The sequence below is a fragment of the Anguilla anguilla genome, chromosome 11 (genome assembly GCF_013347855.1).
Source record: "Anguilla anguilla isolate fAngAng1 chromosome 11, fAngAng1.pri, whole genome shotgun sequence".
In the NCBI taxonomy this organism is placed as follows: domain Eukaryota; kingdom Metazoa; phylum Chordata; class Actinopteri; order Anguilliformes; family Anguillidae; genus Anguilla; species Anguilla anguilla.
Window position 1 is genome coordinate 33,415,719 of NC_049211.1, and position 20,154 is coordinate 33,435,872.

The 20,154-nt window shown below is 43.6% G+C and overlaps 1 protein-coding gene across 6 annotated transcripts in view; it reads left to right on the forward strand.

Annotated features, from left to right (window-relative positions):
- dlgap4a (discs, large (Drosophila) homolog-associated protein 4a) overlaps positions 1-20,154 on the forward strand; it is a 152,442-nt gene that overhangs the window by 41,826 nt on the left and 90,462 nt on the right. For 5 of the 6 annotated variants that reach the window (XM_035383190.1, XM_035383194.1, XM_035383193.1 and 2 more), the window contains exon 2: positions 1,299-1,366. The gene's annotated coding sequence lies outside the window, so the exon portion shown is untranslated. Of the gene's footprint in view, positions 1-1,298; positions 1,381-20,154 lie in introns of all 6 variants that reach the window. The other variant, XM_035383191.1, reaches the window with a different exon arrangement.

Genomic DNA, 20,154 nt, shown 5'->3' on the forward strand with positions numbered 1-20,154 from the left:
CCTGGGCCACTGCTCGAGACACAGAACCCAACCAAAGCACAACTGTACTTCTGTGCTCTAAACAAGCAGTCAAAAGAACAAGAAGTGTTTAAGCATCCTTGACTATTTCACAGGGCTGTCAGATTTGAAAGATGCACACTTTGTAATGGACTCAAAAAATGTATGTTCTTATGTCGTGAATAAAAATAAATCAAAAATGTTTGTTTTTTTCTTCACAAACACAGTTTGACGTTTGAAGTTTATTTTTGTCAGTTCTGAACTTTTAAAAACTGATGTTTTCTTATATGCGATAAAGTACTTCAGAAGCACTCTCACCTTATCAGAGTGAGGGATAAATGTTGATTAAATCCAGGCAAAACCCTGGATTATACTTAAAGGCGTACTATGCAGGATGTTTTTAGTCTCGCTGTGGTCCTGTTTTTACAATCAAAAAAGACTCCTCCTCCATCTTCAACCCCGCCCACTCACCCCAAGTACCTGACTTCGGCACTCCAGCTACCTGACATAGCTAGACAAATAGCTAGAGGTCATGATACTTGCAGAAAACATGCCAACACACTACGCTTCTCATCGCCTTTGTGAACTTCAGCTGTTGTCATTGAGGAGATTCCAGTTCCAAGGTTGACTCCTCTCCCCACAAAGAAAAGAGTGTCATGCTCAGAAATGTCCCAAAACATTTTAGAAGAAGAAATATAGGCAGAGGAGCTGCGATTTGGTGACAGAGACTGCCAGTGCATCACAGATATGAATGAACATTTTATAATAGCTTCAGGCTAAAAATCCTGCGTAGTAGATAGATAAAAGATTCCCATTTATCAGCCTGCTATGTGGCTTATCATCCTAGTGCATGAATGGGTTCCACCATCTGGTATCAAATTTGGACCATGCCAGCACCAGTGGCAGTTCCGTTGCCAGCACCAGTGGCAGTGTCAGTTCTAGTGCCAGTGCCAACTATGGCCAGAAATCCCCCCCCGCCCCCCCCCCCCCCCTCAGGAAAGGCAGGCTTTCAGTCGGCTGAGAGGACTGCTCTCAAAGCTCACCAGCACCCCCTATCAGTCAGTCAAGCACCTACAAGTCTGTCTGTTGAGCTCCGTGTGTTGTCTGCTCCTTCCTAAATGGACCACACAGGCTGTGGATAGCGTTTCAGTGTGAGCACGAGCAAGCGTTCTAAATTTGGGAGAAAAAAATGGGGACAAGTTCATAAAATAAGTGCAGGACAGTTTTTGATAGAATCCAGGGCATTGCCCTGATTCAGTGAAGTTAAGGAGTCTCACTCTTCCTGTTTTCTTCATTTGCAGGACCTTCGGCTGTTTTGGGATTATTTCCGCCAACTGAAAACGGATTTTCCCGTACACCGCATCACAGGGTGAGTGCCAAAAGGTGTGTGCCCCCAACGCGCTGGCCTTGAGATGACCTTCCAGCCGTACCCTGCACTTACACTCACGCCTGATACACTTGGCAAGCGGGGTTTTTGTATATTCCATACATATGTGGTCGCGTGTTCACACTTGAGTTAAAATGTGTCGCATGCCCGGTTCTGTGAGTTTACACGGAGATCACATTTTTGCATTTCCCTGAAAACTATTTAAAGAATGAAATCGTTTCAGTCGCTTATTTTTAATCACCCCTGATCGGGGGCAAGAGGGGGGGTGGGGAGGAGGGGGAGACTCACTGCCATTTTGAGGCCTGGTCTACCGAAGGGCCATGAAAGGGACCCTCTGCGGGGGAAACGCGGCGTCCTTGCGTGAGGTTAAGAGTTTAGGAGGCCCTCTGACGGAGCTCCCGCTTTCAGCCAGGCTGAGGAATGAGCAGGGGAGCTAGCGCAGCTGCTATCTCCACAAAAGAAACAACTGTGCAAGAAACGCAGCATCGGCCGCGGACGTAAAAACCAGCCTGCGCCACGACAATGTGCGCACCCTGCTGGCTCTGAGCGGGTACTGTACAGAGGATGAGAGCAGAGAGTTTTGTGTGGGAACTCACCATAGAGGTCATGCATGTGAAAATAGTCTTGCTTGTTTTTACAGCTTATTACAAATTTCATTTCTGTTTGACTTCTAAAGGTTTTATTTTTTTTAATATTTTATGTTGCCTGTTTATCACTGTATATTTTACCCCAGTTTATCTGTAATTTTAACCTTTTTGTCAACTCATTATTTCTATATTATTTGTACATTCCACTGCCTGTGAGAATTATTATTATCATTATTATTATTATTATTATTACCACCACTACTACTATGACTACTACCACTAAATCAAGGACACATTACATTTTTATGCAGCTTTTTATGCAGGACATGCAGCTGTTGTTCTAACAGTGTTAAAAGAAATATTCTTATTTTTTTTAAACCACACGATGTCTAAAAGCAACTTCAAAATGCTGATTTTATCCTTTATCTTTTTAAGTTCTGTGGTTATTCATGCATGTCTCTGGGCTCTGACTGCTGTTATGATACTCCCTGCTATGCTGAAGACCTTGTATATCAGTGAATACAGTAGCTAGATTTCCCTAATTCACACCATCTGCTTTGGGTAATCACCGCCTCTCCCAAATCCTCATTATCCGCAAGGAGCACCATGGAATGACTAAACAAACTATAACGTTTTCTAGTCCCTGGATATGGACAGAACATTTAGTTGCTTCCCTGTGTGTCTGTCGATGGTCACGTGCACAATCAGAGCCTCTCCAGGTTGCATTCTCATGGGACCGTACAGCCATTTTGCGGTTGATGCAGAGATGTGAGCATTTTCTGCACCATTACTTCCACAATTAGATAGCTGCTTGGTCATCGATGTGATTCTCTGGTGTGCCTGTGAAACGATTGGTATTTTAAAATTAGTGCTTCCTTCAGAAAAGCAGCTGAATTCTTCTCCCTCTGGCCAGTCCTGGCTCCGCCCATTGTTGACATAGTGACTGTCAGAACGCTCGCTGCTTCAGGTTTGGGAAGAAGCAGCAGCAGAAGCAGGTAAAACCTTGGTTTGAATGGAAGTAGAGATGTGCTTTATTAAAGATTTTAGATCAACCAAACCTTCGAGTGTGGCACGCTTTTATTGGCAGGCTTCACCTGGCAAGGTGAACCCTAACTATGCTGGCAAGGTGAACCCTAACTATGCTGGCATCCTGAGTATCAGTAGAAGGCCTGGACGGGTTTCCATGGTGACACCACAGAGGGTGGGGTCAAAGACAAAGGCTATATTACTCTGTATTTCATGTGTTTCATCTGAATGAACAATTATCTAATTATACTACCTTTTGGATCTTGAGATCTTGGAAATGCGAGATTTCTCTTTTGCTTTTTGGTGTGTTTCATGTAGAAATTGCAATTCTCAAATGCATGTCACAAACTGCATACACATAGAAAATTGGTAAATGAGCTATTGTTCTAATCCCCCTGCCTTGTTTTGGTTTTGTATCAAACTTTTGCGTTTTTATACAGAATTTCAGCACTCCTCTGCTCTATGTGGGATGGCCACGAGTGTCGGAAGCCAAGGTTTTAAGGGGTATCTGAGGAGTGGATTTATTTTATTCCTATGAAAAACAAATGTGGGATTCATGAAACATGCAAAAGACCTTCAGTTTTGTGTGTATCCCAGGAGTATCAGAGCATGAATGCCAACTGTTTGCATATTGAGTGTACATGCCTGTTCATGTTGATTTGCATAATGAAACACACCAGCAGTCCCATAAGAGGCATGCTGCCTGCAGGGTTATGTGCAAACGTCAGCCAATCACCGCAAACGTATCCGCTCGGTCCCTAAAGACGCTCTTTCTCCCTTCTCCCCATGGCATGATTAACCAAGTGATCCTAACACAGCAAATACACCACTGCTAAGTGTTGGGTTTAGCTGCATGCTTCTGGGTCTTCCTATACCATCATCAATCAATTTTTCAAAAGAAAACAGTTATGCTTTCATGGGAGAATGACTCACCACAGTAAATAGCTGTGTATAACGTGCATCATCATCATCATCGCTTTGTAATTATGTGCTCGTTCCAGTGGCCGACCCAGGGATTGTATCATTGCCTTGGGGTGGGGATGGTGGTGGGGGGCACAGTAGCAGTTATGAAGCAAACGCTCGAGAGAGGGATGCCTCAGAGATGTAAAGGCCCATGTTCAGAGGGCAGAGTCACACTAATCACACATGATGGAGTTTGAGGTACTGGGAGGGAGGGAGGGAGGGAGGGAGGGAGAAAGGGCGGCTCCTCCTCTTTGGCTACTCTCAGATACTCTTGTTCCCTCCGACAGCCAGGGAGGCCTACAGGACCTTGGACAGCTACAGCCCCGTACACTCACACATACACAAAATTACACACACGCACACACACACACACATGCACTCATGCACACACACACATGCGCACACATGCACACAAAGACGTGCGCACATACACACATTTCAATGATAAAAAACTAAGGAATAGAGGCTCTGTGTGTGTGTGTGTGTGTTGTTGTTGTTGTTGTTCACTAAACAGCAGCGGTTAATATTCCACTTGTGAGGAATTTGAGCATTCTCTGGGTCATTTAGTGGAAGATGCAGGTGAATCATTTCCCAGATGGCTTTGGAAAACAAAAACAGGCCCCCTCCCTGTTCGGAAAACTCTGCAGCGCCAGACTGTTGCATCAACTGCGGAGGGGGGAGCCCGTTCTCATTCCGGACGCACCAATCCCAGTCCCAACAAGCTCCGTGCGGACCCCGGCGGGAGTCCAGGGCAGCACGCTCCATTCCTCGGGTTCCACCGAACGCGCTCGGAGAGAGAGAGGGAAGAAAGAGAAAGACAGAAGGGAAGAAAGAAAACGCGAGAAGACGAAGAGACCCCCCCATAGCAGATGTGGAGATTCATGGCTGCACGAACTGGGAAATGACTGTACAGACAGAGCGTCAAAGGCAGGGCGTGGCTCAGCAGATGTGGGGGGATTCCTTCCGGCATGTTCCCCCTGACTGTACATGCGTTCGCAGGCCATTGGTTTCTATGGAGGCGGGAGGTGACACCGGGGGTCAGATGTGACTGGGAGCATGTCACACCAAATCAGAGGCCACCATGCAAAACAACGCCACGCCAAATCATGCAACACCAATTCGCACAATGCCAAACCATGCAATGCCAAACCATGCAATGCCAAACCATGCAAAGTCAAACCATGCTAGGCTGTGAACTCTAATCATCTTATCTCAACTTGGCGTGAGATGCACTTTGATTTCTTCGACTAATTTCATGTGGAGAGCTGATCTGGAGGGACTGGGCAGACAGAACCCTTGGGCCTCATGCATAGAATCTACGTGGATTTCATCCTAAATGTTATCGTATGACCAGTTAAAAAGTTGTGCGTACTCATGATTCATAAATTCATTGTGTATGCAAATCTTTTTAAAGTTTTGTAAATCAAACATACGCACGTTTTATTTATCGATCACTAAAGTGTGTGTGCTCTTGAACAAGCTTTACAACTCAACCCATTGAACGCCCATCCTTATATGGTGGCATCATACATCTTATTTCACAGTTTAAATCGCTTGGAAATGGCAGTAAAACACTACTAAATAAAGCAGTTGTAACGGCAGTAAAATATAAGGAAACATAGTCACAGAAAGGAGAGTAAAAAAGAATTCTCAGAATGCTAGATTGAAATGCTGTTGATAGAGGTGCAGACGAGCAAAACTATTGTTCGGTCCCATCAGCAGTACTGCATCCAGCTAAGTTAAATATGTTGTTTGGCTAGCTGTGACAGGATGGCTCTGGGTAAACTGTGTCGACTCATGAGACATTGATCCTCATGCGCAAGGAAATCTGCCCAGTCGCTAAAAACGCGCTAACTGTGTATCGCTTCGCTTACAAGGGCTTCCAGCAGCGCTAGTGCAGCCATGGTCCCTCGAATGTGAATTGCTCACACATAGGTTTTTATAGCCACGTCTATAATGAGTTAATATTTCACAGCTGTAAAGCAATTTGCATAATATTTATTCTAGTTGCTAGTGCTATCCCGTCCCATTAATTTCAAACATGCTTCTTAGGCCTACTTTGTCATGCAGTCTAGGGTCACGATATATTAATGTCTCAGCTCAATTATTGATGTGAATGTTAGCCTGTGTTTCAGGAGCTGCTTGTTATTATCATACTGTGTTTATGGATGTTAATACAACCCACATTAACGGTATGCACGGTGCCTTGGAAAGCATTTGCCCCTTTCTGATTCCATTTATTAGTGCATTTTTTTTCACACACTGAATGGTTTCAGGTCTTTAGACAAAATGTAATATTAGACAAAGGGCACCCGAGTAAACAGGAAATACATTTTTTAAATTATTTCATTTAATTAAAGAAGTTTGAGAGTGGGAGAGTGAAAGAGAGACTGTGTCGGAGTGCGAAATCTAATACGAAAAGATGACAGGAGGACATTTTGGATGTGTCCAAAAACTTTTCACTCCACACCTCTTTTCCTCCACTCCCCCTCTACCACTCATCTCCTACCCACAAGTGTGTGGAGCAAAGGAGGGGGGTGGAGGAAAGGAGATAACAAGGAGGCGTGAAGACAATTGAGACAGCTTGTCTGCTTCTTTGTCATCAAAGTCAGCGTGGAAAATTGATCTAGTAGCTCTATCTTAACTCTGACTGATGCCGAGCCCACAAATTGTATTATGACCAATCACAGATCTTACACATGGTCAGCCGATTTAAAGCTGCAAAATAGCTTAAAATTTCAAGCACAAGTAGCTGTAGATACAGTACACGAATATGTACCTGATTTTGTGGTTAGCGTCGAGACACTAATCAATATGTGATCAGCAACATAATATAAAACATCTGATCGTATAAGCAAACATATAACAATTTACTGTAATTGCAGAATCCCGATGTGCCTAAGGTCTGAACATACAGGGCATTAATTAAGCTCATATACTGAAGCTATACAGTTCTGTTGCCTGTTCACTGCAACTTGCATAGGCTAATTCAGAAACATTTCGGTAATTAGTGAAATGAATTTGTCAATTCATCTTTGGAAGAGTTATTGTTTCCCAGAGTTCCTATTATGGCTGTGTTCACTGCTGAAAAAAAAAAACAATTTATTTCCCACTGTAACATCTGAAATCTAATTTGTTGGGAATAAAAACTCCTTTGGAAACGGTTGGTTGAATAAATCCATTCATGCATATTCACAAACTGAAATGATGGTAGCTGTCATGCTTATTTATGTTTAGAGTCATGTTCGTTTAAGCAACGTTCATGGACAAGCAAATAAATAAACCTGCTTCCCCGATTTAAATTGCTGAATTTGTCTGCAGGATATGAGCCGTGAAAGTGAACTGGCATTTTGTTATCCACCGCAGGCCTGCGGGTAAGATGCTGTGTGATGATAACCAACTGAGACACATAAAATTTAAGCTAAATATTCTGCTTGATAGGGAGGTTCATGGTAAGATGTTCTCTGCTGCATTCTAAAGTTTGGATAGTGTCAGATTCTGTGGGGTGGTCTTTCAGTCTCTGTGGGTGTGAGCACGATGATGTCACACAGAAATGTGAAAAGGGTTCTGTGGCAGCATACGTTGATGTATCCTTCACCGGGAGGAGGCGGAGTTTGAAGCTGCTTTGACATTGGAGGGAAAGAGGGCATGAAAAGATTGATTTCTGGAGCACAGAGGAGACAGGTGGCAGTGGAGGAAAGGAGGATACATTTTTTGAGTATTGAGACGCGTATATTTCGCTCTGGATGGCAGAATGCGTGCCATAGAGGTAATTGCATCAAAACCCTAAAGCACTGTACGCACACAAAACACATACACATAAGGTACACACACAGCACACACAGTACATACACAAACACACTTATATACACACAGTACACACACACACACACACACACACATACGTACATACTCACGGACACAGTACACGCCCACACATACACAGACACACACACATGCACAGTTACACTCACATATACATTTACACGTGTGTGCACAAAAACACACACATACTTTCTGTACATCCTCTGAAGTCCACGTCTGAAGGAAATGTTTAATGAACTCTATCCAATGGGCCGCTGCCAAACAGGCAGGTGCATTGTGGGATGTCATTTATACTTCAATTCTGAAGATGACCATCTACATCATTATCCCATATGGTTATAGCGTGGTTATGGCCTATCCTTTCTTGGAAGACTTGGGCGCAGTGAGGGCAAGACAGCAGGGTCTGTTGATGTAAGGAGGAGGCTGCAGTTGCACAGGCTTTCCTTTGAGCATGCATTTCCTTGTGTTGCTCTTGTGCACTGGCTTTCATAACTGCTGGCAACCTTCAAAATTGCACTTTTCCAGGCTGAATGATCTTGGGGACGTGGCTCCCATGTAGCAGGGTCTATTTGGAAGTCTTTAAGAGATGCCTTTTCAGTGTCTTTAAAGTGCTTTTTGTCCGCCTTGGTGTTGTGCTCCAGTCTGTAGTTTCCATAGAAAATGTGCTTGGGTAGATGCTCATCAGACATTCTACAGACATGGCCTGCCCATCCGAGTTGAGTTTGCCTCAGCATTGTATAGATGCTTGGCATGTGCAGTATGAGGACCCCAGGACCTCAGTATCAGGATTATGTCTGGCCAGTGCATTTTTAGGAGCTTGTGAAGACAAGTGAGATGGGACCTATTGAGTTTTTTTTTTAGCACACTTCTGGTCAATGCCTCACTGGCACACAGGAGGACAGAGAGGAAAATGGCTTTTATACTCACTCCCCTTCATTTCCAAACTGTTTGACTAAGTCTTCCGGAGCATGAACTTGCCTTAGCGAGTCTGAAGCATTCACTTCATCATTGACGTTTGCGCAGTGGGATAGAGAGACAGCGCTGCCCAGACAGGTGAATCTGTCCTCTGCCTTCAGCTTCTGCCTGCTGACTGTGATTGCTGGGTCTTGGTGGGGCTCTCCAGGAGCAGTCTGGAACATGACCTTGGTCTACTTTGCACTGATGGAAAGTACAAAGTTGTTGCTGAATACGGAGAACAGGACCATCCTGGACTGCATATCTGCCTCGCTCCCGGTAATCAATGCACAGACATCCGCCAACAGGAAATCACACGGTCTCTCAACACGGAATTGTGGGATAGCGGAGGGGTAAACAGTACTTGGCACCAGGTGGCCACAGCTGCAAATCCTGGATTTGGTAAAGTATTCTATACCAACATTACAGTGAAATACGCAGCTATGGAGTGGCAGTTCAGCACAGTGGATAGGGACCTGGACACAAGTTTGACTATTAGGTTTTTAATATCCAGGTGTATACTGTATATTGATGGGATGTAAAATGCGAGCTGTGTAAACTGCCTTTCATAAGAGCGTTTGTTCAGTGCACCAAAGGCCAGCTGAAGTTTGGAGTGTTTTCGCTGAAGCTGTGATTGTTAAGATCCCAGGCGGTGATTCATGTGTGTTTACCTAGGACAAGCTTTGCCATTCCTCCAACATGCTGCTCCCCAAACGTTGGCTGAAATCCCCCACGCTGCCTCCCTTCAGTGCTGGGGGAGGGGGGGGGTATATTAGGAGGGGGGGAAGCTGACCCCCGCATGAGCGCATCATTACTGTTGTGTGAATTGTACAGGCTCCAACAACTGCTCACGGGAACCGGGATTTCATTCACGGTTGTCAGGGAAACACGGCTCTCCCTCACGGTGGGTGGGTGGGGGGGGGGGGGGGTTTAGGAGCCTTGCATTGCCTAATCGAAACCGGGAGGATCCGAACCGTACTCATCCCCGCAATCCAACATGCTGTATGTATGTTGTGTGTGTGTATGTGTGTTTATACTGTATATAAGTGTGTGCAGGCTTAGGCAAGCATGTATGTGTGCATGCACGTGTGTGTCCATGCTTAGGCAAGTAAAAATGTGTGTAGGTCTGTGTTTTTGTGTGTGTGTGTTTACACAAGTTTAAAAAATACCTTAAATGCTTCTGTGTATGTTTCACAAGTGTGATTCTTTTTGAGTCAGATTAGAAACAAGTCATCAGGGCCACTGGAAACAGTTACACAATTACTTATTCAAAAACAATATTAGCCTATTCAAACATTCATCAATCTTCCCATTCACAGTCAACGCACAACTTTAAATAAGTTGCCATAGTGTAGCCTTTTCTGTTTAAAATGTTACATTTATCAGCAAAAATAATGACAGCATATTTTTCAAATTTTCTGAATGAACTTATTATCAATGGACAGATAGATCTGTTGTCTTTTGTTCAGATATTTTTGCATCATCGCATCTCCATAATAGTCATAATAATAATAATTTAAAAAACATTTTACAACAATCTGCTGGACACGAACAGTACATGATCAAAACCCAACTTATTCTGCCCCTGGCTGTATCAAGTATCAGCCAGACTATATGTGCATAGTCTGGATACAGTTTAAAGTGCATAAGAGTAAATAAATAAATACAGTACCTTATTAATAACTTATAAACACCGAATACCTTATATATTATATATTTGTTGCGTATAGTACATTTTAGTCAGCACTTTATATGGCTTCTGGTTATGCTTTTAATAACTGTGCTGTATGCAATATGTGGGTCAAAACCCAGCGGTAACACTTTAGAATAAGATGCTGTTTTAAATACTTAATACATTATTTAAGAATATAGCCTACTATTAAGAGGGAGTTAGTGCACCGGCCAATGGTGCACTGACATGACTCGAGGCTAATCAAACAAAATTCAAGAGCGGCCCTTTTATTTCCGCATTAGGATCGGCAGACATAAAGGACCACTTTTAACAATTGTCAAATTTTAATTATCGTGGTGAAGAGACAGCAATAATGTCGGTTATCAGAATCCGTTTAATCTGTTATGAGTTTTTTATTTTTTTTTATTCGATTTTCGTGTCTGCAGTCAATCTACTCTAATCCCATCAGACTCGTTTTCTCTCTCTCCCTGGCCGTCCACAGTCCCCATTCGGAGAGATTAGCTGCATGTTCTTATTCCGAAAATAAACCGCTCGTTTCCTGAGAGAGCAACGGTTCGGTCTGGTATAAAAATGACTTGGTTCGTGTGGGACGGCTTCCGCCTCACCGCTCTGAAGAAGCACAGAGGAGGCGTGAACTTGGGTGCATCGTTTTAATTTCCTTTCCTTCCCGACCACACGGCTCGCTCCCCCACAGAGCCGAGGAGTAAGATTTGGGCGCTCCGCCCCCGGTAGGGCAAGTGCTGGACGGGAAGCGGCCGGTTCCCTGGCATTTATAAAAATAAAAACTCACAGCAATTGTGCGTCCAAATGAATGGGCTGGCGGAGGCTTCTGTTTGACTGCTCCCTGCTAAATTGGTGACCGTACCCATCTGCGTGTTTTTGTTGACAGGCGCTAGAAGCTTCTTCTTCCTGAAACACGTCCTGCGCTCGCTGTCGGCAGGCTTGGGCTAACCTGCTTCTTTAGCTAATTGTTTTCTTAGCAGCATGAAGCAGCTGGTTTTCAGCTGACAGCTATGGTTTTCCCATCCCTCGACCAACGTGCTCTTTTGGTTCCATTATTACAGCTGCTGCCATTGGTCAAAGATTGAATCCGTTTTGTAGGGTATATAGTTTTCCTGTTGTGTTTCGACCTTTAAAGCCCAGTGGCCATGAAATTAGGCCCTGGCGTCCAAAAATGACATTGCCAGGAATAATTGTTTTTATGGGTCATTCAATGTGCAGTGCTATAATCTGCATACTGTTTTAAAGCTTGGGCTCTTTGCACTTTGATGCAAAATACTTGATAGGTAAAACCACTAGAGATAAAAAAAAGAAATGCATGAATGCACGTTTCCAATAGGAGCATTGAGTGCTAACAGCAATTTATGGTTAGTTGTAAACAATATATGCATTGATGTACAATATACTGTCTATAAATTCATTAAATCATTTTCTGCCCCTCCCTTTATCTCTCAAGTCTAAAATCTGTGGGTGCCAGCACCCACAACCCCAGGGGGCTGGAGTATAAGTTATCAGCCTGAGTTAAGGGGTTCATGCTGATCCCCAGTAAAATAGTAGAAATGTAAAACACAAAAATATTTCCAAAATATATAAATATATTTTTAATGTCATACAGAGGTAAAGGCCTGTAATCCACACCTTATTCACTTGCATATAATGACAAAGGAGTAAGTTAGTCAGCCTGCAATTACATGTCTCGTTGTCATTGGATAATTCTGTTAGCTCTCAGACATGATGAGTCACATCTACCCCGCACCTGGTTTCTTACTAATTGCTCTGTGTTCAAAGTAGAACTAAACTTCATTCAACCCCTTTTTGCCTTCATTATTGACTTTTTGTTCACTTTGTGTTTTGGGTCATACCTTTCTCAAGGCGTCTCAGGTCAGAAAGCACCCATGTAAATATATTTTGATATGTAAATAAATATTGACTTATTTCCTCCATTTTGTCTTGTAGAATGGCTGCTTGCATAAAGGTAACCAATGGTAACCTAATGAGGCATCCATTCCCTGAAAAGGTCATATCTCATTTGTATACCCGAGAATGAAAGCAAATTTAATGAGAAAACATTTTAAAGTGTATCTCTCTATTTTAGAAGAAATAACTGCTTTTTTTTTGCTTGAATTGTAAATCAGTACAGCCTAGTGGTTAGGGAAGTGGGTTTGTCATGTGAAGGTTGTAGGTTTGTTTCCTCGGCAGGGTACTGCTGTCGTATCTTTGAGAAAGATACTTCACCCGAATTTCTTCAGTAAATAGTCGGCTGTGTAAGCACGTTGTATGTAAATAAGGTAAGCTGTGCGAGTCGTCCTGCATTAGAGCATCTGCAGAATGCCTAAATGTAATGTAATACAATCCAACCTTTATATCCAATCAGTATGTTTCATATCTACACATATTATAGTGCGCTTATGGTTCTACTGTGTAAGCTCTTAATGCAGAAGAAGCCAGTTACACTTTCTGCTTCTGTGTGGTGCTTGCTTGGCATGTCCAACCAAGACACTTTCCCTAGATTGTTTTCATGTTGTATTAACATTTGATAATATGTCACATATGTTCATAGAATATGTCTGGCTCCTATTAATGATGAATACATGTAAAAAATAATCAAAGGGAGAACTGCATAATCTAGCTTGTCAGTGCGCCTAAAATGCCTAATTTTTTTGGCCCTGTTGGGTTTAATGAAGTGACTGTGCTTGTGGCTAATCCTGTCTTTTCACATCCTTATCGCTTCATCCTGAATGTGTACTGAAGTGAAGGTGGTGTGTGAAACTCAGGGCCTGGTGCATGTGTATCTTTAGTTGCAGCGGCCATGATAAATTCAAATATGAATCATTGTGATGACAAGCTGTTCTGTTGTTGAACCAGTGCAACAGAAACCGTTATGTAACAGTATACTTTGTGTACGGTACTTTTATGTTCATTTAAAAATGTGTCTATAAATACCTGTTTATATTTAACCCTGCAATGGAGTTGGGTTTACACTAGTCAACTGTCAACTCCTTTCCAGTTTGTCACCCCGGAAATGGTTACATGTCCTCTTTGGATACACCTCTATATAAATATATATATATATATATATATATTTGCATTCACATACAGGCATTTGGCAGGCATGAAGGCTAGGACAAAGGACAGTGCTGCTGCTATTTCATCAGGGTAACAACCAATATCAATACTCAATACCTAATTTTACAGGATAAAGTTAGATGCCATAACAGGTGCAACAGGGAAATAAAGAAGGTAGCATTATTCAGAAGCAAATGGGTTTGGGGATGTAGTTTTATAATTAGCACAGGTACGGCAGGTAAACCCGTGTGAGATGTTCAGCATTAGGTGAGCCAAGGTGCTTATTAATCACATAAAATGAGAAGGCAGGCTATGCAATGAGAGAGAACACCTCATTAGTGGGTGATAAAATTGCATGCTGGGTAATCTGATAATGTGAATATCTATCACTCAGCAATATGCAGAAGTTGATGTTTTACTGTTCTTATCTGACAGGAGACCATTTTACTAACACGCCGACTGTCTTGTTTTTAAGGCAGACCCTGTTTTGGGGCAATGAGGAATCGGGAACAGGGCGTGAACACTACATCATCTGACAAAGTGACCTTTACTCTGGTCTCCTGAAGGGACTTCAGAGATACATAACATTGTACTGCAATTCCAGCTGGGGAATTGAACAGTTATGACAGCTCCAGTCACACACAAACACACTCGCAAGCACACACACATGCCTGCACACACTCACACACATGCACATACACAGAAAATTCGCAATTTCAACCACAAGAAATACATGCGCAAACAGGCACCGCACGTGAAAGCCCATATGCACATACTGTATGCAGTCTCTTTCTCTGACTAACACACTTAGACACACACTCACACACATGTTGTGCATATGCATACATGCACACGCAGGGACCCATGTCTGTACACCCACAAAGACACACGCATGCACACAGGCACACTCACACATGTACACACACACACAGACATACACATAAACACACGTACCACAGACACACACACAAACACACATACACACATTTTCACTCAAACGCACACTCACATGCACACACACACACTCGCACACACACACATTCACACACAACGCACACACACACACAAAGACACACACACACACACAGGCACTTGGACATGCTGTCCTGCTTGCAACCTCTAACCTAAATAAGTACGGAGACGAAGTGAAATGAGCTTTACTTCTGTGCGCTCAAATCCCAGTTCTCCAGAGGCATCGCGTCATGAGAAAAGCCCACTGCCTTTTAAGATGACAGGGAATATCTCAGAGCCTGAAAGGCATGAAGGCATGAGTCATTATTCCACCAATGACTGAGACATCTCTTTAAGCCTCACATAAGAAACTAAGAGACTAATACTCCACACCCGTTCTAATATGGTTCTGTCTATCGCTCAAATTCTCATGTTAGAAATGTTAGGAAATGTGACGGTTATGGTTGCTTTAGTAAACTGGAGTGTCTTGATATGCTGAGTCACTGATAAAGGTTCCCATGATAAATAATATAAAGTAATTTCTTAAAACAAACTGGAATTGTAGCAGAGAATAGCTTATTTAGAATATATCTCAGAGGGTTCCCGTTTCATAATTTCTTGCTTTGGTTATTTGCATTTAAAAGGGCTTTGCTTTTAAACAAAGTGCACCATGGGATTGCTGGTTCCTGCTGACTCTCTGTCCTTTTTTGATGCTGCCTTGCCCCCCCCCCCCCCCCCCCCCCCCCCCACTTATACATTGGAAGAGAAATTAGAAGTATTAAATGGATCCATAATAATGGTTAATAATAATGCCTTGCATTTACATAGTGCTTTTCTCACACCCAATGCGCCGTACAGTGATGAGGGAGAAATTCGCCTTAACCACCACCAATGTGTAGCACCCTACTGGGTGACACACAGCAGCCATTTTTCACCAGAATAAACCACACATCAGCTGAGATGGAGAGACAGACCGTTTTTTAGTTCATTAAATTGGGGGATGATCAGATGACAGGTTGAGATCGGCAGATTGGGCATTTAGCCCGGACCCAATGGGGAATCCCCATGCTCTTTTGCGAAAAGTGTCAGGGGATTTTTAATGACCACAGTGAGTCAGGCTTACGGTCTCATTTGAAAGACGGTGTCTCCTATAGCACAGTGTCTCCATCACTGCACTGTGGTATTGGGGTTAATTTGACCAGAGCAAAGATGCCCCCTACTGGCCCACCAACAGAACTTCCGGCAGCAACTTATTGAGATTCACCCATTTGAGTACTAACCAAGCTCACACCTGCTTAGCTTCAGCCATTTGGCCAGCACTGAGTACATGGCGGGACGTCAATTGACAATACCGCTTTCTAATTTTCCATGTTTTTCAGTTTTTGCATCAAGCTGCTCCATGTAGCAGAACATTCTCCCCACTGTCAGCTGCTGTGTCTCCTGATTGGCTAATGAAGTGGTAGCTGTACTGCATGGGATTCACAGATTTGCAGAGAGGCAGGTCTCTTATTGATGAGAGCTGGTAGCCTGGATGTACATCGTAGGGAGGAGGTCACCTGAGGAACCCTGGAAGATTTAAGGCCATGATTATTTAAAAACCCATCCCCAGCTTCAGTCTGGGGGTACATAGCTCAACCTGCACAACCTGCACTTGTGAGTGCCTTTATGAACTGACACACTGTTTTTATGTTCTGTAGAAGCACAAGCACAAAAATAAATTAAAAATTATAAAAAATAGTTGGTTTGACAGGAGTGAATTCCCCAGAAACTGGATGAAAGCGAAAAGGTCTGCACTAAAAATGGGACTTTCTAGAAGTTTCTTTCTGAGTATTTAAATTTGTGCAGAAGCGTAACGCAGAAGTTGTGCGACTGGGGCCTTGTAATGAGGTTTGAACCAAGCTTCATTCCCGGCAGCTGTGCGTTCCTGTGACTGCACTCTAGCATAATCCCCAGCATGCACTGCAGCGGGTATTTTTTACTACAGTAGTTCATACATATGCAGAATGCTTTCATGTTCTAGTTTACCTTGAGCTCTGTGTGTTGTGTTTGTGCTGTTGGTGTGGATCATCTGGCAACCCAGTCACGTTTGTGTTTCATGCTTCTCTGCCGTTTTCTTGCCTGAAGCCCTTTAGCATATCTCTTTACTGTTCCTCACCAGTTCCTCCAGCCATGGGCAGTAGCATGCCAGCTAATCTGCATTACTGTAAGTCTCCACTGTTAATGTCTTCTTGCACTGGTTGCCAGATTGTGGTATTTTCCACCCTTGAGTTTGACGTGGACTGTTATATCAAATTTTCTTGAAAAATGACTCATGAAAACTGGTGTGGGTGTAAGTTGTCTTTGAGGGGATAAAGCGGACATCACAAATATCTGGAATCCCAGTCATTCTCCTTAGCCCCCAGCTTAACTGTAATGATAATGCTGTTAATTCACTGGAGCAGTGTAGCACAGTATAGTGGCCCAAGTGAATCACTGCCCTACTTAATTAGTTGTTGAACAATTCAGGACGTCCCAACAGAAGGAGTCAACTCTGTACCTACAGTAGCTTTGGAGAGTGATTCCAAGCATTGGTGCGTGGCCCACAAGTTGTACGACGCGAGGATTGCAGCTGATTAGTCTTTGTGGGACGCCCTGGCGGATCCCCCTGTTCCTGCTGCGACACCATTTGAAAGGCTCGGGCCCCCAGACGTGGAGCTCTGCAGTGACAGAGATAGGAAGGGAAGTGCCATTTGGCCATTTTGCTCCCTGGGGGGCGGAGGGGGGGTGTGTGCATTGGGTTACTGTCTGCAGTTCTTCTCCTGCAAGCATGACCTAACATTATCACACTGAGGGCAGCATGGCCCTGCCCAGCTAATGAGAGCGTGTGTCTGTCTGTTTGTGCGTGTGTGTATGTGTCATGACAAACCTGCTGTGCTACAAGCTAATGGCTCCGCATGAGGGTCTGCAGGGGCGAAACTAAGGGGGTATAAAAGCCGGGCTTTTATGTGTGTTTGCACATAGTTTCTCAATCTGTCCCTACCAGTCTGCCTGCAGCCTCTCCGTCCGTCTCCCACCGTTAACATGGCGTTGCTCAGCACGCTCATACTGCAGTGAAGCACACGGATCAGATGTTGCAGAAACCCCAGCCACATCATGTAATCTCACATGTCATGCGACGACTCCATCGACCCTGGCCGGACGCCAGCGTGTGCGATGTGCGTGTCATCCCAGCTCTGACACCACGGGAAACGGATCCAAGCGGACTCTCTTAGCGCACCAGGCACCGGCCCATAATTTGCTCCTCTCATCCTGGTTCTCGCTGTCACACGCACTTAGCCTCTAGCCTTAGCATCTATTACACCTATTTGGCGGCGTGGGCTTGTGGGAAGGGGGAGGAAGCTGTCGACTCGACAGTCGAGTCGAAGAAGAGAAGGACCGGGCGCGTAGTCACACTGCGTCAAACGGCAGCCGTGATTCAGACCGCATTCGCTCTCTTCTGTCACTCGCTATTAACTGCAGATGCTCGCGTTCATTCGGAGATAACCAAAATTAACTCCGTTAAGGAAAACTTCGTTTTGAGACTGTGTTAAGGAAAGGAAAAGGTGGCGTGTATATTGCATGAAACTTTGGGTAAATGAAATGGCAGTTGAACGTGAGTTGTAAATGTCATTAATGAAGGTCAGTTGTTAATGTTGTTAGTGAAAGTTAATGTTGTAGGTTTTGCAGTGCTCGTGAAGCCACTGTCAGTTATTTTATATTGTGTTCATTACAATTGCCCCTAGAGCCCAACATCTTTTGCAGTGTTTGTAATAAGCTTGTAATGAACTCGCTTGGTCAACCACGTACAGTGGAGTGCCTGTGGCCACTGTGGGAAGTTTGTTATATGGTCATTAAATTTAGTAAACATGTTATTGTTTGTCATTACATGATTTTTGTGTCTGTGTGTTGTGCCTGGAATCAGTTAAGAATGTTTTGTGAGCAATGAAAAAATGTCGCACACACAAACACATCTACACACACCACAAAATATGTTATTACATGTGCATTACAGGTTTACAACACATTTGGGCATTACCCAAGTTGTACAAGCACTTATTTGTTTCGCCTGCAGCCTGTGTGTTACAGCACAGGTCAACTTGGACCCTGAAGGTTAAACTGATTAGCACTAACACAATGAGAACGGCAACAACGCAGTCTATGGAAAAAAAATACAAGCAGTAGTTAAGACAGTTAATGCACCTAAGTCACCTACGAAACAGGTTGTTAGGCGTGTGTGGGTGGGGTGCTGGGAGCGTGTAAATCTGTGAGCATTCATATGTGGTTGCATCAGAAAAAAAGTTGGGGAATCCGGCTTAGTGCCTGAAAGTGGACTGAGGCCTTTAGCCCAGACTCTTTCAGTAGAGGCAGCTGGAGGTCCCTGTACAAGTGTCCAATTGAAAAATGGACAGCTGGGTTCCAGTAGAGGATTGTTCATGGGCCTGTAGCTACGAGCAAACATCTGGAACACCTGGATCCAAGGGTTGGGGAGGAGTTTCAAGTCGAGACTCTGGAACATCGTTTTATCAAATGCTTTGCTTAGGTAGTTTATTTAAGCCATTAAGCAGTGTTTAATGTCTTCTGGGCAGGTTTTCACTCTTAAAAGGTTTATTTTGGCTCCAGAATACGTCTGCCTTTAGCAAAGTTTGCCATTTGGAAAACCAGCAAAATTGTACCTTGGGGAAGGGGTCAGTGGATTCCAAGAATATCATGTTGGGGTTGTGGCTGCTGTTGTTGGTACTACAGACTGGTGGACAATTTTACATGCTTTATGGGGGACTGGGGAATATTTGTGCTCTAGGAACCCCAATAACAGGACCTTAGTTCTTATGTTCTGAATCGGTGGTTGGGTGTGTTGGGGGTTGAGGGTTGCTTGGACTTGTTTTTTGTCTTGTTTTTCTTTGAAATTATGTAAATTCTGTTCTTGAAGAATGCCCCCCTTTCTAGAATAAAAAAAATATCATTCTTTCTGTGAACATTCTGGCACCTCCGGCAATAGTTCTTGCTTCAAACAGTGGAGCCTGTGGGTACGTAAGTCCCACACCACCTGCAAGTTTTTTAGTCTGTAAATGGTACTGAATTTGAACATGATGCAATTGTCCAGATGCCAGTGGTTTTTTTCTATAGAAAAAAATGAATATGGTATTCATTTAATTCCTTAGCGGACCTGCCAGTTTGAGCACTGCCTTGTTACTCTTACTGTAGGAGGAGGAGAATAGTCCTTCCTGCACTGTAGTTATCTGCTCTGCTGGATCCCTGCAGATGCTGCAGTGTAAATGTGAAGTGAGCACTGAGCCTGGGGCCCGGGGAAGGGGGGGGGGGGGTGACTGTGCTATCGGCCCAGGAGAAAATGCACAACAAACTGCATTACTGTTTTTTTAGACAAAAGCAAGAATAGAATAGAATAGAATAGAAAGCTTTATTGTCCGTTAAATATAAAATAAAATGGAAATTTTCCTTCAGCTCGATGCTCATTGCAAGTGACACAGACTAAGGTATACACGGATTAAAAAACATAACAGCAAACACTGGACAACTATACGGTCACTATAATGTCCTTCAAGTTACAACACCGTAAGTCCTTCAAATATCTCCTGGTTACTGTTAGCTACATCCACATGCCCAAGTCTCTGGTTGGTCCATTATTGAGGATAGTGATTGCAGAGGGGACAAATGATTTTCTGTAGATG